The sequence below is a fragment of the Ambystoma mexicanum genome, chromosome 6p, assembly GCF_040938575.1.
Source record: "Ambystoma mexicanum isolate Mex_15411 chromosome 6p, UKY_AmexF1_1, whole genome shotgun sequence".
Classification (NCBI taxonomy): domain Eukaryota; kingdom Metazoa; phylum Chordata; class Amphibia; order Caudata; family Ambystomatidae; genus Ambystoma; species Ambystoma mexicanum.
The window spans coordinates 1,145,221,868-1,145,237,465 of record NC_090935.1 but is presented as its reverse complement, the minus strand read 5'-3'; the positions used below and the strand labels follow the sequence as shown (position 1 = coordinate 1,145,237,465).

At 45.2% G+C, this 15,598-nt stretch overlaps 1 protein-coding gene across 6 annotated transcripts in view; it reads left to right on the top strand.

Moving 5' to 3' along the window:
* The window catches only part of KANK1 (KN motif and ankyrin repeat domains 1), a 1,603,545-nt gene that overhangs the window by 1,026,642 nt on the left and 561,305 nt on the right, over positions 1-15,598 (top strand). Inside the window, exon 1 of one of the 6 annotated variants that reach the window (XM_069625756.1) lies at positions 9,106-9,369. The exons of the other annotated variants lie outside the window; for them this stretch is intronic. The gene's annotated coding sequence lies outside the window, so the exon portion shown is untranslated. Of the gene's footprint in view, positions 1-9,105; positions 9,370-15,598 lie in introns of those variants that run through there. 6 annotated transcript variants of the gene reach the window in all.

The window sequence follows — 15,598 nt, the reverse complement described above, 5'->3', positions numbered from 1 at the left end:
TCGAGTTTCACTTCTATTTAAGTTGTGCAAATGAATTTTTGTCCAAGGCTGCTCACTCATTTCCCCCCGTGCCCCTTGTATTAGGGGAAGCGCCCTTTCCCCCTCTTCCTGCAACTTTTTATGCCTCTGGGAATCTTGAACCGACTTTTTATCTGTGGGGTCTAGTAGTTCCTTTTGTAGTGGACTCCCCTCTAGCTGCGGGCTCACCTCGGCGATGGGAGAGGCATTTTCCCGTGGCCGGATCTCCTCATTTAAAATTTGAGGTGTCGATTCTTCCGTCATTTTGCTAGAATGCTGACTCTCCTTTTCTTTCCTTGGTGGAACCGTTGAATTTTTTTCTTCTAATTGAATTGTGGTATCCGATGTTATTGATTCCTGAGGTAGCTTTAGAGGCCTGTCCGGTCCCATTTCAGTTTCACTTTCAGGACTTCTAATGCCTTTCGAGTCCTCAGTTTTTCTTGTTTTATTTGCAGGTAGAATCCCGTCTACCACTTCTAGCATTTCTTCTGCGTCGGTCAGTTCTATTACTGAGTCCAGTTTTCGTTTGAATTATTGTTTCTTAAAGAAATTCAACAGAGCATTTGAAATTAGTGGGTTTGGTAGAGTGTCTGTTTGGTTTTCACCTCTCCCCCCCCCCCCCTTTTTTTGTCTAGTTTTTTATCTTTAACTTCACTAGTTTTATCCGTGCTTCTGCTACTGGTCAACATATTTCGAATAGGTTTTCCTTTTCTTTTTGCTTTTGACACCTTTTCCCTTTTGGTGGTAGTTATTTTTGTTGGTTTTGCCTGAGATGTTTTTGTCGAAACTGTCGATCGGTTTCCCTCAGGCTCCTTCGCTTGTCTTTCTTCCATACTTGCTGGATCAAGTTCTGCCAATTCTTCTCTAACCACGGGTCGTTTTATTGGGTCAGCATTTGCTGACAAGTCTTTATCCTCTGTTATGTCAATTATTGAATCATCTGGATTTTGCGTCCTTAGTTGCTTCTGTCGGTGAATTTGCGATGTTATCTGAATTGTAACTTTCCCCTCCTTTCCTGGTTCATCAGATTTGTTTGTCTGGGCTCCTCCTTTTGATGGGTCGCCCTCAGGGGCTTCCCTGCTCGTTGTGTTCAAACTGCAGTTTTATCCGTTCCACCTCTTCCTCCCTCCCTGTGGATCTCGACTTCACTACCGACTTTACTGTGTTCTTATTTGCCTGGACTGTCGCTATTGCCTCCGACGGCTCACGTGTATTTGTTGGGCAGGCTGGGGCAGGAGCCAAGGGCCAGCCTGGATAGCCCTCCGGCCATCTCGACTGGAACACCTCTCGCCGAAGCGGGGCTCCTGCTTCTATCGCTGTCTCTGCCCCCATTATACACTGTCGCTTCCGCTTGACTTGTTAGCAAACTAACTTTGCCTCCAGGTGCTGTCCTTGGCATTTCCTGCCCCGCGCTGTTTACAGCTTGTAACGTTTTCCGTGGTTTATTTTGACGATCTGGAGGGGCCTCTGGCAAAAAGTCAAAAAGGGGGCTTGTGGGGGCGTGAGTGTAGCAGAGGCGTTCTTACCTCGTTTTACTAGAGGCGACTTCTTCTCCGGCAGATGCTTCGCGTTACTTTTGAGGCATCTCGGCTCCAGCTCATTCGCACCCACGTCCACATCTCGCACCCCCGTGGGTTCTGCTTCTGCCGTTGTGTTACTTTTTTCTGGGTCCTCAGGCTCCTCTGGGTCCGTGTCACCCCAAGAGGGGTGCACAGATGTACAAATACACCCAACCCAAAACGATTTTTTAGAAATTGAGTGACAGACTTGCTTTGCATCTATGACTCCATTTCTAAAAATCGTTTTGGGTTGGGTGTACCTCTACATCCGTGCACCCCTCTTAGCAAGAGGGGTGCACAGATGTACAAATACACCCAACCCAAAACGATTTTTTAGAAATTGGGGGACAGACTTGCTTTGCATCTGTGCCCCCATTTCTAAAAATCGTTTTGGGTTGGGTGTACTTCTACATCTGTGCACCCCTCTTGCCAAGAGGGGTGCACAGATGTACAAATACACCCAACCCAAAACGATTTTTTAGAAATTGAGTGACAGACTTGCTTTGCATCTGTGACTCCATTTCTAAAAATCGTTTTGGGTTGGGTGTACCTCTACATCCGTGCACCCCTCTTAGCAAGAGGGGTGCACAGATGTACAAATACACCCAACCCAAAACGATTTTTTAGAAATTGGGGGACAGATGCAAAACAAGAGCATCTTGCTTTGCATCCGTCCCACAGTTTTTAAACATTGTTTTTTACCCGGCTTTTACCTGGGCCGCCAGAGAGAGACACAGTATGGATGGAACAAAGGACCATCCATACTGCGTCTCTTCTCTCCGGCCTGGGGGGCCGGTGCACCCGCATACTCTGCGCCCCTGAAACTGGGCCGTGGCTGCCTCTGGTGCTGGGAGCACCAGAGGCAGTTACAGACCACGGCCCGGTTTATTTATTTATTTGTTCAATGTTTGTCGGGTCCGTGGACCCGATTAATTTATTTATGCAGAAATAAATAAATTAATCGGGTCCACGGACCCGACAAACATTGGACAAATAAATAAATAAACCGGGCCGTGGCAGAGGCAGTAACAGTCCTCCGCCACGGCCTGGTTTATTTATTTATTTGTTCAATGTTTGCCGGGTCCGTGGACCCGATTAATTTATTTATTTCTGCAATGTTGGGTCCGCCCAACATTGCAGAAATAAATAAATTAATCGGGTCCACGGACCCGACAAACATTGAACAAATAAATAAATAAACCGGGCCGTGGCCTGTTACTGCCTCTGGTGCCCCCCCCCTTTTTAGGGGCCACCAGAGGCAGTAACAGTCCTCCACCACGGCCAGGTGTATTTCTTTATTTGTTCAATGTTGTCTGTACAGCCTCGCGGGCCACATGAAATGGCTTGGAGGGCCGCATTGTGGCCCGCGGGCCGTATGTTGGACAACCTTGGCTTAGTGGGATCGGGAGGATCCGTTTCTTCACTCAGCATTGTTTCAGCTGTGTATATGCCTCATAGGCATTCTTCTAGTTATGGGGTGAAGAGCCAGGATTTGAGGAGTTTTCTGAATAGTAGGTGGTTTCTTGTGTTACATATGTTCTTTGGTAGCTAATTCCAAGTGTTTGGGGTGAAGTGAGAGAAAGGAGATCCTCCGAATGTTCTTTTGTTGTAGGGTTTTGGCTCCAAACAGATGCCGCTGCTCGATCGGAGCGTCCTTGTTGGGTGACGTAGGCTTAATTTGTCTTTTAGGAACTCTGTGCCTTGGTCGTGGATTGCTCTGTGTGTAATGCACATTGATTTGAACTTGATTTGCTGTTTTTTTGGTAACCAATGTAGTGTTTTCAGCACTGGTGTGATGTGTTCTCTTCGGGTAGTTTGAGGGGCAGTCTGGGCGCTGCATTTTGTATGCGTTGTTTTTTTTTTTATAAGTCGTTCAGGCATGCCTAGATTTAGGGGAGGAAAGGTTGTGAAGTACAAAAACGATTATAGAATGGATTTTGGCTCTGTAATTGATGTCTGCAAATTGTGTTGAAAATTACCTGGAGTATTGTACAGTTCAGGGGCATGATTGCCTGCAGTCCGAACCATGGGTAGCCCATTGAAATGTGGGCGCACTGTGGTTTCAAATAGAGCAAGTGTTTAAAGGTATTCCAGCATCCTGCTCTCCCTCCTTCCTAACTCTCAGGGATAGCCTGCACAAGCTGGATAGGAGAAACAAAGCTTCTCCAAAATACGGTGCTGTCACTTTAACGCTTTTAAAATGAGGTTCAATGCATGCAAGCCTCCCTCAGCTCCTATTGTTCTGCCTATGCGATTGGACGTCAGAAGAGTTTCTATGTGCGTCTTTTAGAAACGTTCATTTTTTTGTCCTTTTCACAGTTTCCCCTCTGAGAGGGGTGTTTTTTTAATTTTTATCCGATTGGATAGGTTTTTTGTCAACATTGCCTCCTTCTCCCCACATGTAGCTAACAGTGTTCAAGCGAGGCATTGGATGAGGAAAGCACTCCTCGGTGGCACACCTTCAGTCTCTTGTCTCAACTGTCAACAGAACTTCCACCCGGTGCGTTCCCGTCAGTTTTGTGTGGGAATAAAACCCAGGTCGCCGAGAGCACACTTAGTCTCTGAGCTGAAGAAGGGTCCGGTACACAAGCCACTGTGGACTTTGTGAGGGTCAGAAGTCTTTCCATCTTGGCAGTAAGAGAATCTGGTGCAGTGTCTGATTCTGCATTGCCTTTCAGTACCAGTGTTAACATCTCCACCTCACATAAACCCAAGGGACCTTCAAAGGCCACTTCAGGAGTTCACTCCGGGTGCATAAACCTATGAGTGCCTCTCGGTAAGAAAGCACCAGTTCATAAGGCTTGGCCTTCAGTTCTGGATGACCTTCTTGCTCCTAACAATTTTCAGAAGGTGTCGAAGAGGAGTTTTCCAACCCTCGCACCTTCCTGAACAGGCACAGATCACTCAAAAGACCACAAGTTATCTAAGTAAGTGTAGTCAAACTCCCTAAACTCAGGGATTGAGTCTAGCTTTCTCCAGCATCCCGGTATCACTAAGTTGGCACTGGCGGTTCCTAAGCCAGTTACTTTGGTACCGGCAAACCAAAACCAGGGAAATCCTCTTCGGATACCCATAAGAGAAAGGCTCATGGACCACATTCGGCACTGGCTTTGGTACATAGCGCCACCTCTCATTCTAATAAGCACAAACATTCTTCACATCAAAAGAGTGTGCATTACTCTCCCTCTGAACCTATTCAGGTTTCTGACTCGGGACTGATTATTTCGATCCATCCAAATATTTCATGGTACCATCTCAGGAACTTTTTGGCACTCTTGTGTGGAAGGAGAGTTCTCCCATTCTGCAATTTTTGCCAGAGCAGGGGTTTCCCTCTACCTCTTAGCCTTCCGTACACATTTTCTTCCCAAGCGTTTGGGTACTTAGACGTGTAGTTGTAAGTGCAGTCATAACACTGTTAATACATCGTTAGCACCTACTTTTCACAGAGCAGAAATATCAACTTTGCTGGACGCTTCTAAATCGAAATCTCCTATGGCTTCTTTAGGAGAAGAGGCTGTTCCGGGGCCTATTTCACTCTTTGGAATTCATTGACTCAATAACTTCTGCAGTGATGCTTTCCGTGATGTTGCATGAGTTCATCGATGTCTTGACTAATAAGCTTTCTGATAGATGTTTGTCATCTGTACTTTCGGTTGCTGTTCCTCCGATACCAGCACAGTTAGCAATCGACACTCCTCCCTCGAAGGTACCCAGAGTCAATGAAATTCTTTCTTCCTTGGATGGAGATGAGGCACCTATTTGTTCCTCAAAGTAGCTCCATTTGGTAATGTCAAAGGCTATACAGGCACAGGGTTCGAAATTGAAGGGAGCTCAGAGCTATTTAGCTCCTGCTTTTAGCCTAGAAGAGCCTGGTTAGCTTGGCACCAACCGCTACATTTGGCTCCCCAGGCCAACTGATGCCAAGAAAACACACCTATGTGAATTTAACTCTGTGCATTCGGTACAATCTATAAATAAGCATCAGGACACATCTATATGACATTTAAAGAATAAGGGGGTCATAATAAATAAGCATAATGTTAAATCTGCATCTTATGTTATGTTTGTGGAACGCTATGTACTAGCTTTTGGTTCCCCAGTAGTAGCTCCTGCTCACTGGTTAATGCTGAATACCCAAGAGCTGCTTTTAACTCCTGCTTATCTAATCTTAATTTCATGAGAAGCCTGTCCCCTCTGGACTTTTTTTCAAGGCTTTCTTCTGCCTTCTTCAAATAAACCTCTACTTGCAATGGAGGCCTAATTAAGTAAACAAGCAATGAGCAATCGGTCAAAGCATCATTCAGAATCTAGTATTTTCAAATCCTTGAATCTAAATATACATCTCCAAGGATGAGCCTATTATCGTCCTGGGGAATTCGCCAGCAAAGTCTGTGGGGGTGTCTGCAGCCCTTAGTAGGGACATTGGCCCTAAACATAATCCAGGTTCTGTCCTGGACAAAGATTCCAAGTTGTAGGAATCTCGGGGCAAAGAGGTGTGTCAGAATCCCAATCTTTCCATGAAACCGATTAATGCAGTGTCTGTACTGACCAGATACAACTTACAAAACTGGGAATCTTTAGAAAGGTTTTGCCATTGGCTTCCTGTCCAGGCTCAGGATTCATTTTTATTTTGGTTGTCGGAAGACAAAGAATTGGCTTCACAGCAGTTGCAGGTCAATAAAGACTTTACTGACACCTCATCCAGAGGTATGAACTCTTCTGTGTGTATGAGAAGTCATACATATCTTAAAATCTCTTCTCAATGCTGATTGATGGCCAAGAGAAGGTGATGAATTTACCCTTTGATGTGAAAAGTTCCCTTCCACGGATGAAGTACTTGAAACCTGCAAGACTTCTTACTGAAAAGTCATTAAGTGGCATTTCTGTACCAGCCAAGCCTGGCTTTCAAACCCCAGCAGCTTTTAGAGTTTTAAAGCAAGACAATCTGCGAAGGGCAAGTTTTTTCTTCATCTAATTCTGACAAAAACAGTAGATTTTGCTCAAGTACCAAGCCACCAGTCTTCTCCTCCACCAACCAGTACTGTGTTCCCAAATCGGCATGATCTCAAAGTGGATGTGCTTGTTTCTTCCATTTTCTCCTAAGTATCGTGTATCCCTAATAGGAGGAAGGCTTTTTATAAAGCCTGGTTGAACATCACACAGGATCCCTGGGTTCTTTCCATGATAATAATCTGTCTCCGTCTCCACCAAAAGGCCAGAGGTCTTCCCCTCCACCCACCCCCATTGCTTATGCAGGCGAGTGAAAATCTTCTCCTCCTCAAAGCGATAGTTGGCTCCAGGGAGCAAAAATGGCGAGAGATTCTACTCTTGTTTCTTCACTGTGCCGAAGACAGGAGGGATATGACCAGTTCTAGACCTATTGTAGCTTAACAGGCTCCTTAATCTAGAGACCTTTTATGACAACCCTGCCACAAATTTTGGAGACTCCAAGTAGGGGATTGGGTAACGTCAGTGGATCTTCCGAACGCTTCTTGCACATACTCATCAGAAAAATTATGCTGATCTCAGGTTCACTTTGCACGATCAACGTTACTAGTACAGGGTCCTTCCATTCAGTTTGCAAACAGCCCCACGCTGTTTACAGAAGTAATTTTGGGGGAGTGGCTGCTCCTAAATATACACATTCATCCCTACCTGGGTGACTTGTTGATCAAGGTTCCTCTTGGGAGGAAAATCTAAACAGCCGTGCAGTATTCTGCACACCCTACACAGACTGCGGTTTTCTTTTGCTTGAACCCTGGCCGGACATATGTTGTCTCCTCCACCCATTTCATCGATCTGCACAGTCTGGGTTCCCAACAATTTGGGAGATCCGGACGCTGAAGTACGAAAAACGTTACCTTCATAGTGATTGCGATACTCCTCTTCCTTGCTCTTCCTCCTTCACACACCATCCCAGCTGTCCTCCGATGTGCATATGCCATACCACAACCTCCATGGTGAAAAAAAAGGCGGTACTGGGAGGTATCTGTTGGTGCGCATAGTGGGTTACACAGAGATGGTTGTGCATACTGAGCCCCATTCTAAAAGCCACAAAGTGATAGCACCTTCTTTTGGAGAAGCTTCAGGTTATCCCAACCAGTTGTGAAAGAGGGGGAACAAGGACTAAGAGTACCAGAATTCCGATGAAGTTAATTTTTGGGGGATTACAATAAGCCATTCTGGTTTTGCAAGATTCGGATTTTGATTCCAGAATTGGGTCTTTTTCCAGAGTAAATCCAGAAAGTGTGTAGATCAGCACCCGGACACTTGAACAGTTTAGGAGCTTAATAGATTAATAACCTGAACATATATGGCCACTGGAGACTTCCTCACCCTCCAATCCCCACCTGCCCCTGTGGCGAGATTGCAGTATGTTAACATGGTGTTATTGGAGATCTTGCAGTGATCAGCAGTACAGATGTGAACAAGTGTGCTGCTGGCTGGGTTCCGCGCATGCTCATGTGACTGGGGGGTCCTATGAGGTCACGTCATCGTTAATGTCTTGTGGGTGAGTCTAGCAGGTTGTTGAATTCTGCTCCCTTGCCGTTTATCCGAAGAGGTCCGCATGACAAAACAATAATTGCTGCGAAATTGTACACTGTTTTTTGCTGCTGGTTAACGCATTATTATTGTGAAATATAAAAGATAAGGTTTCAATATCTAAAAGCCACTAAATGAGCAGAAATACGTATTTCAGGAGGAGTCAGTCTTGCAGAGCACTCGTGTACACGTGCGCTTTGTCAGAAACAACCTGCCACTGAGTCATTTAGGAAAATGTCATTGCTAACAGTCCAACTTCTGTTTTTGATTAATTTTTTATAATACACGGGCACGTGCCCTGCACGGTTTAGTAGAAGACTCCACGGTTAATGCTTCAATAAATAATGAAGAGCATATGCCTCGGCTTGAGATGGGGAGACGAGTTAGGAAAGTCTGTTTGATTCTCGCTCTGGAGTCGGTGTGTTTTGTGCAAATGAAGGTTATCAGAATATGTACGAAGCAAGCAACGCTGTAGTTTAGAGGTTAATGTGCCCTTCAGCGTCCATTGTGCGAAATATATCTGCGTTAAAGCTCGCGGTGGCAATATATCCGTAACTCGCTGGCTATCTCCCCCCCTGCGCCCCGTCGCCATACCTTGTGTTTTAAGGAGTGAATTTATAGTGGAGGGGGTTGAGCTTAGAGTCAGGGTTGCTCAGCGGCGGCGGCACACTGCGATATACTGGCAGGACTCGCCGATCCACCTTGCCTGGGACATGCTGCTTTTTTTCTGAATGGGCACCTAGACGAGTGCTGCGTGTTTGTGAGGTGGAGAAACTGGGAGCCGAAGAGAAGCCGTCCTCGGAGTAGGTTCCGTCGATGTGTGCGTCTTTAATAGTGAAAAGCAGTATTTTAGGGGTGGGAGTTTTCGTGTGACGTGGTGCGTTTCCTACAGTAGGATGAGTCACCAGCAGAAAAAAAACGGGATGCCTGTGCGGTGCAGTCTAAGCTTAGAAATAGTTAAAATGCTTCAGTGAAAGGCTCTGCCATTCCACGAGCGGGGATGACAGAGTGTGCAAGGAGGCACTGGCTCTGTTAGGTGACGCGCGTTTACGGTTGCCGGTCACGATGAACGTTTTTGGCAAGCGGTTTTATTGAAGCAGTTGGCACCTCGGCTTCGTCGTGTTTTTCGGTGCGGGCTTCGGTGGGTCATGTGAGCGGCGGCGATGATGGGGGGGAAGTTTCAATGAAGCAAAAGGTCTTTGCCAAAGTTGACTTTGATTGGCAGCGGCGTATCTGTCTTTGCGGACCGGTAAGGCATTCCGTCTTTCCAGGGCACTGTGTTTGGAACATTTCATTTTGTTTGCAAGTGTGGGACATGTATTCTGGTGGCCAGGATCTCTGTACCTGGAACACACGCTGAGCCTTAATACGGGGTCTTTCTAACTGTTGCCACACTCTTTACTCCGATTACCCAGTATAACTCTAGAAGAATACATGCGGCTTTGCCTGTCAAGCAGTGGAAGTCTTAACCAATGTATTCAAAGCTGTGTGCGCGTTATGTGTTTTAGTGGAGTAGACCGAACATTCGGCGTTTCACATTCTTAAGTATCCCACCGTGCCAATTCAAGCGTACATGTCCTATTGCAGCAGGGAAGTTGCCATCCCCACAATAGCAATGCCACTGAAAGGATGTTGTCAGTGCTGTGGTAATGTACCGTGCTTTTAAAATGTTGCTGCTGTCCCTGAAGGTGTCTCGGTGCCATTCTTTAACAATACAATCCCATCACAACACAACCGAAATATTTACCTGGTTTCCCCTTCCAAACCCACGGTTAAAACAACCATTGGTGACGTGTAGCAGCCGCAATCCTTAACTAATAGCCCGTGCCTTTACAACTATGGCGCTGCCCTTGCTGCGGGAGAGAGGCATTGGAGCAGTGTCGGTACCATCGTAGGGAGGGGGAGACTAACCCTTCAAAAGTTGGAAGAGGCACCTAACTTAAGAGACGGTGGGGGGGCATCTAACTTCTTTATTCATTCTAATGAGCCAATTCTAGTGCAGCTTCAATGGTACAAGCTGCTAACTCACTCCTTTGAGTCCGAAAGCACACGCTCGAGGACTGCTGTGAGAATGAGCCGCCCTCTACCTTTCCAATCACTCCCCTGACATGCAAGTACCAAACCCGCTTCACGATTTCAATTGCCAAAAAAAAAATATATGCATATGAATGCAGGTGCTAACTGTGAAATGCTTTACGTAATTGCTGGGCATTTGTTAACAGTGAATCCCAGGTGCTTTTAATATCTGTGTCCTGTTCTGTCCGGCCACAGATCTGTAAGTCATCCAGGTCGAGTCAACATAGCCCAACATTTCGGGTGGGAGGAGACGGAGGCTGAAGCCCAGTCAGCTAAATGGTGTTGTGTAGTAGTTGCTCGCGCTTCCGCGAGCCTTAGTCAAAGGTTCCAGGCGCGTGGAATGTTCATGAGTTCCACGCTCGAGGCGGCGGTTGGTTTTGAAAGGAAGGAGCTGGGAGGGGATGGATGTTAACGGTGTTCGGGTTGAAGAATAAAGCTGACTTCCACGTACCTGTTTCCTACGTTATTACATGTTGCACCACTGACATCCAGGGTGACATGGTAGCATTGTGGGGCTGCAGGATGGGGAGGAGGGTATTGCAGTATTGGCATCTCATTCCAACCGTGGGGGTGCCATGGCAGCAGGGCTGCCGGTTGGCTGTGAAGAGATTGTCTAACAGCTGACTTCTTCATGGTGTAAGGGTTGAGCCGGGGCCCATAGTTGCAGGTGTCTAGCGCATCGGCTGAGGCACCTGCCGCAGCCACTTGCAGTCAGCTATGTTATTTGGTGGGGGCGGGGGGAGTCCTTCAGGGTCCTGTACGGGTTGCTTTCATGACCGTGCCAAGTCTAACACCTGTATATGGCCATGTTAACTCGTACTTGTGGGTATTCGCTTGAACTTGTGCTGCCATGCTGTGGTCGTTGCCTTACCAGTTCTGTCTTGAGTCGCAGAGGAGTGGTACGTGTTGACACGTACAAGTTCTCCATTTTCCTCTGACTTTACTAACTTTGTTTAAAAGTCTTGATGGGGAATCTATTGGTGTGGGTCCCAGCAGTATGTCTTGTCTGTCTCCTTCGGAATGCTGAAGGTCTGAAATGGAACTCTGAAGTGACCAGTGTACAAAAGAGCGAGAGCAATAACCTCCATTTTGTGATTAGGTAGACCCTTCTGATTAGTTCTTCTGCCCATCAAAGCACTGTTGTGAAATGTGGCTGTGGTAACGCTGCGCTGCAACTGGGAATGAGTGTTGCTTCCTGTTATTTCCAAGAACTTTAAAAACACACACCGCTTAAGTGTTGTGTGGAAGTTTTCTCTTGCACATACACACGTTGCTGATCAAGGACACGTTGACAGGAAAGTCCTGTGTGTGTAATTAACGCTTGTTCTTGTGCCAAGGTCACGGTGCTCGCCCAGAATTCTCAGATAAACAAGTTCTAGCCTGGGTGTGGTGTAGCCTGGTAGGGCGACTGGAAGCAAAGTGGAGCTGTCATGATAAGACCGCATGCGTCCATCTCCAGGGAGAAGTTCTTGGGTGGAGCTTCATGATTGTTTTTTTTGACGGGTGGTGAACAACGCTGTTACTACAGGTATTTTTCCCCACCGCATGCTAGTACACTGAACGGTAAACATTGATGGGTTTGTTAACTGCCAAAACTGTTATTACTTTTCTTTTGACTTCGGCACAATTTATTTTATATACAAGTTTTTTTTTTCTTCTGAGCGCTAATACCAAGTTGTGTTGTTGCAGTGCCGTAAACTAAGAAAAGGTCTAACTATGGCTGGTAAGGGAGCATGCTGTTCCTTCAAACAGGGCTAGAGCAGAGCGTCTTGTCTTGGGCATACATGCTATGCACCCAGAGCAAGAGATTGGGTGTTTCCATTGGGGCCTTATGCTGCTTGCACATCATGTGTAGTGAATGTTGAAGCTTCAGATGCAATGTTATGCATTGACCTTGAAATCTGTGGGCTACACAGGCGAATTTATAGAGGTGGGTTTTCAGCATGCTCCCAGATGCCAGCAGGTGAGGTGGGTGAGGTGGTGTGTTAAGTGTGTCACTGCAATGCCCTCTGTGGTGACTGTAGATTTTGCAAGTTGGACACTTTTTTCGAAAGGCAGTCTCCTAAGACGTTGAACTGGAAAAAAAAATCTGTCCGTTAATATTCATCATTTAGTAACTATGTTTAAAAAAATGTAATGATTTACGTTTACAATTTGTATTTGCAGCTAGTTATATAGGGCGTTTGACTTAAAAAGCTGGATACATTCTCAAGGTAATGCCCACGCTGTTCTACGTAGGGGTTACATTTCAAGGTGGAAGCCGTGCATAAAAAGTCACTCGCACTCTGTGCTACACTTGCACACAGACCAGTGGCTAGTGCACATTTTAAGGCCAGATTTATGGGTTTCATTCATAATAATAATCAGTTGTACGAAGAGCACAAAACAGGAAATCAATTTGCATTTAAATATTCAAAAAGGTTATTCAATTAAAAAATGCATTCTTTAGATGCCTACTAAAATATCGGGATGTCTGCATTATTTTGGACTCCCCATTAGCAATACAAAAGTTGAATTATTTATTCTGCTTTCTGGACTAGCCTCCTATTCAAAGACTGATCTTCGTTTTCAGGTAGTTCACATTGTTAGTTATTTTTTCCAAATAAAAATGCTTTTGGTGAGCATGAGAAAGGCACAAAATAATTAGTGCGGATCAGAAGCACGTTGACTGATGAAAGAGATGTTGTAGTTGGAGGAACATATTGAATAGGGGCTACTGCTCCATCTATGTGTGTGTGCCCATTTTCGTCTAATGTGTTGATTAGCATCGTTTAATTTGAGCACATTATAATTGAGAAAGCATGCTGTGAAAAGCTAGTGTTAAAGTGCTGCCTTGTAGTAGGACATATTGGGCCTTTAGGCACGCCATCAGAAGAACCACATACAAGATAACTTGGTTTGGGTAGGAGGAGTTCTTTTCAGCAACCTGTGTGGGTAAACCTTTCTGACTTAAAATCCTGCATCCTATAGGAGAAAGTAGCAGGCACCTTTTAAACATGTAATCCTAGCCCCATATCTAAAAAAAAATACTAAAGTTGACCCACAGTAAGAAATGTAAAGTTGCAAGCCGACCAGCAAAGCCTCGTTTGCTTCCTGGCATTGATGCAAATTCTCCACATGCGCACACAATTCCTACACGCTAAGAAAATTCGTACTGACCAATAGCCAGTAGCAGTTGCCCATTTTGTGTCCTGTGCTTATTCATGGAGTACCCAACAACATTTTAGAAAAGAAGGGAGCAGGTACCTACTGTCGCTTGCAGAGTTTAATCTTCACAATTATTTGGGCTTGTGCGCGAATTGGAGCAAACTTTGTTTCAACCACTTTGATCAATATTGGTAAGGACATCCTCACCAATTTAGACAATGGTAACTACCTTATATTCAATATTGAGAGGCGCACAGAAACCAAGATTTAATTCCAGAAGCAAGCCATGCTGGAATGGGCCCTGTCCCGAAAGTTAAGAATATAGGCATACCTTTTCTTTGATGCCTCACCATCACACCACAAGCCGGTGTCAAGGGCACTAACTTTCAACAGTCCATACTTGGTTGAAAACAAACCATTAGTGGAATGAACCAGAGACGATGTTGTGGGGCACAAGGATAACTGCAATATCAATACTTGCCTCCCCAAAAAGTACTTGGCGGGCTACAGTGAGTGCAAAACCATTTTGTAACGCTGAAACTCTACCTGAAAATATGTGCTTATATGACCCCATTGCCACACTTGAATGCCCTCTATTGCTTCCAGTGGAGTCACACATTCATATAAACGCATTCTGCAACCTGTTACAGGATGATTGTATGAAAGCCCAGGGTGAGCTACAAGAGTTGGACCCTGTGTTTATGTGCCTGGGATTTTATACAAGTCTAAGATGAAGATTAGGTGAGGGCACCACCAGGTACGTTTGCAAAGTACTGAACCTCAACTCTCATAAAATGTCATACCTCTGGGGAAGAAGGCACACCATTTTATGAGAGTTCGAGTCCTGGGGACTAAGCCCAATGCTGGTATCCATTTGGCACACACAGACAGGTTTTAAGTGTTTGGTGTGATTAAAGCAACAAGACACAGATTCAGTGATTTGTTTCAGTGGGACAACAACCCATAGAACAGCTATAGCCCTGACGGAAGAATATGTTGTTCGCAATGCATGGGCTACTGTTTCTGCCACTTCGAATCTGAAAAAGCAAGAGATGCACTAATAAAGGATGCTGAAAATAGAAGATTTACGTTTTTAAAAAAAATTATTTATTGATTTCTACTCCGTTTAGCCTGAGTTTCATCAAGGTTTCAACCCGCTTTTACAAAACTTCTCTTTTCACTTCAAATCCAGATCGCTGTCGAATCTCTCTTGCTTAACATAAAAAGGTGCTGAGGATTGTCCCTTCATCCTGCTCACTTTGATGGCTTACAGTTTGTCTGGGCCGTACTTGGCATTTGTGGTTGGTTTATCTGTTGGAACGCCAGTTCTATTAGTTTAACCATCGCCACCGTCCATCTAGTCGTTTCGCCAGAGATCAATCTGTTCCACAGGTTGTCTGATTGTATCATCCATGGATTTGTTATCAGCGGTAGGAGGTATGTGCTTCTGTTTTGTTTAGTTTGCGGACACTCCATCACCAGATGTTTCAGGGTTTCTACCACTGGTTCCTTTTTACATAGGCGACATCTCTGGTCGCTCGCGGATCCTCGAATAGATGTAATCGCTAGAGTTAGCAGTAGGTTTAATCTAGCTTTCATGAAGAGATTTCTCAATCTTTTGTCCGGAAATTTCGCACAGTAGTTTTGCGTTTTTTTCAGCTTATTGAAAGTCGGCAGCAGATGCGTTAGAAGTTTATTCCCCACCGCTTTCTCCAATCCAAATCCTTCATTTTTCGTTTGATGCAATCAGGATTTTCCTTTAGCTCTTTTTCTGTGCAGGCTATTTGAGATAGGTCATCTTTTCTGGTTTTTACCCATTTTTTTAGGGCTTTGCATTTACCTATTTCAATTTCTTCCTTAATGATATACGTGCGTAGTGTGTCAGCCATGATTATTTTCCTGTATAGTCTCATGCAAATTGACAAGGGGGGTCCTGGGAGTCTCTCTGCCAGACATTAGTCCTGGTTACGAGAGACTTACCCAGAATCTTTAGCTCACTATCTTTCACAGAGAAGAAATATCCCAAAAATATCAGTCTTTGTCCTGCCCTGGGGCAGTCCAGCACCGAAATGCTAGGCAATTCTCCTCTGAACAAGAGTACCAACAGCATCCCCAGACACGTGTTTCAGTCTGGTTGGACCTCATCAGTAGGGAGGAGCTGTGCCTCTCTAAGAATAGTGAGCAAGGGGTCCACGTCTGGATTCCCCTAGTAATTTAGGGTGATACCCAAAGTTACTTAAATATACAAATTGGCA